This window comes from Impatiens glandulifera, unplaced genomic scaffold (assembly GCF_907164915.1).
Source record: "Impatiens glandulifera unplaced genomic scaffold, dImpGla2.1, whole genome shotgun sequence".
NCBI classification, from domain to species: Eukaryota; Viridiplantae; Streptophyta; class Magnoliopsida; order Ericales; family Balsaminaceae; genus Impatiens; species Impatiens glandulifera.
Window position 1 is genome coordinate 488 of NW_025919225.1, and position 2,013 is coordinate 2,500.

The following is a 2,013-nucleotide window of genomic DNA, read 5'->3' on the forward strand; positions in this document are numbered from 1 at the left end:
ATAATAAACTTGTAAAAATACAAATTCAATATAATTTAAAAAAACATATCATCTTTTTCCTGCTAATTTTTGGTTTTCTTGCTATGACGTAGTGTACATTAACTAGCTATAGCACTCCAATCCAGTATATGTGTATTCTGGATTTTCAAACAAGTTATTAGCTGATGCATCTCTTTCTACTGAGTTTAATCTTTTCCTTTTGCTAAAAACAAGTAAAAAGTAAAACAGAGGCTCATTTGTTACAGGTATCATTGGGCTTCAATCATCAGTCTAGGGTAAGCAACAGGATTTTGCACATTCAAGAAAAAAAGAGAACAACAACTTTGTGTATCCCACAACCAATCTGGCACTGCCGGCCAAGAGAAATTCGGAGGTCTAAGAGATGGTTACTAGTACGTTACCCACTGTTTTTACTTCTTCCTTGTCAATTCCTTTTTATTTTCTACTCAATCCAACTTATCTGTCATAAGATGTTATATTTTCTGTTAAAGACATGCAATCTTTAGATAATGATTACTCAACTAGATAGATAGATAGATATCAATACTATTACAAAGCCACTTCACTTATAGTAACTTATAGGGTGGGTGGGTCGGTCGGTCGTCAAAGTCTTAATTGTGAAATATTTGCTAAATAAACAAGTCAATACTACCCTACCCAGTTCATATTCTTTTCAATATTGCAGTATTCATGGACAATGTGCAATCATAATGTTTGATGTTACTGCACGACTGACTTAAAAAAATGTTCCTACATGGCATCGGGATCTTTGCAGGTTTGTTTTTATAACAATTATATGTATGAAGCACATAAGTTTTATCTTTATTTAATAAGAAATATTGTTATATCTTATAATCATCAGGGTTTGTGAGAATATCCCGATTGTTCTTTGTGGAAACAAAGTTGATGTCAAGAATAGACAGGTCAAGGAAAAGCAGGTTACCTTCCACAGAAAGAAAAATCTTCAATACTATGAGATTTCTGCAAAGAGTAACTACAACTTTGAGAAGCCTTACTTATGCTAGGAAGCTTTCAGGGTATGAATGGGTTAATCTGTTCTTTTCTTCTCAAATTCATGCCAAAAAGAGTAAAATAACCCCAAGTATGTTCGTTTGTTGTTTGATATCATAACTTCTGTGTGACATGCCACAGTGATCCGAACCTTCACTTTGTTGGGGAAATTGCTCTGGCGCCTCCAGAAGTTGCTATTGACATGGCTGCACAACAACACTGAGTTTTTTTCCCTCACATGTGAACTGATGTGTAATATTATTTGGTATATAGCTTCTTGAATGTAACTTTATGCCCGAAATAACTCTTTGTGCAGGCATGAAGCTGAGTTGATTAATGCTTCCGCACAGCCTTTACCAGATGATGATGATGATCTGTTTGATTAGAAGAAATCTTTTGAACGGGCTTTTCCTCTTTTGGCCTGCCTCTTCTTACTTAATGAAACGGGATCCTTCTTCTGTGAGCACGCCTTACCTTCTTCATAAGAGTGGGCTCAATTTATCTTTGACTACAGCAATTTGGTTTGATTCTCGTTCGATTGTATAAACTGCTATGCTTCTGCAGGACTTTAAAGATCATCATCTCCAGTAAAAGTAGTTCCTCCTACACAGCAGCAAGGACACATAGATGATGATGAGTCAAGTTCTCATCCCTGGGTTGATCTCAAGGCTGCACTTGCTAGAGTTAGTTTATCTCTGAAGTAAAGATGACTTCAGTCTGCAGCAAATGTCTTCTTAAAAATATGACTAATTTTGCGTTTGCTTCTCTTCTGCAGCTTATACTACATCATCAAGTGCATGGACCCTTGTACAACAGAGAAGCTTAATGCGTAGACACAAAACAGCAAGGTAAAAGATAGCCCAAAACCTATTCCGCTAACCAAACCTTGTCTTATCCCATTCTTCCTTGGACCGTCACATTTTGTATAGGAAATGAATTTGAATGTTGAGTTTTGATTGAATTACTTGATTGTTGTGTATAGGATCGTCTGATGTTGCAGGT

At 36.1% G+C, this 2,013-nt stretch overlaps 1 long non-coding RNA gene and 1 pseudogene across 1 annotated transcript in view; both read left to right on the forward strand.

Annotated features, from left to right (window-relative positions):
• The first annotated feature begins 303 nt into the window (after nt 1–303).
• Nucleotides 304–1,242, forward strand: LOC124917685 (annotated as a pseudogene).
• Nucleotides 1,243–1,300: 58 nt separating this feature from the next.
• LOC124917686 overlaps nt 1,301–2,013 on the forward strand; it is an 895-nt gene continuing 182 nt past the window's right edge. The window contains exons 1-4 of the long non-coding RNA XR_007097194.1: nt 1,301–1,470; nt 1,576–1,694; nt 1,787–1,859; nt 1,994–2,013. The exon at nt 1,994–2,013 is cut by the window's right edge and continues 182 nt beyond it. This is a non-coding gene — a long non-coding RNA (uncharacterized LOC124917686). The remainder of the gene's footprint in view (nt 1,471–1,575; nt 1,695–1,786; nt 1,860–1,993) is intronic.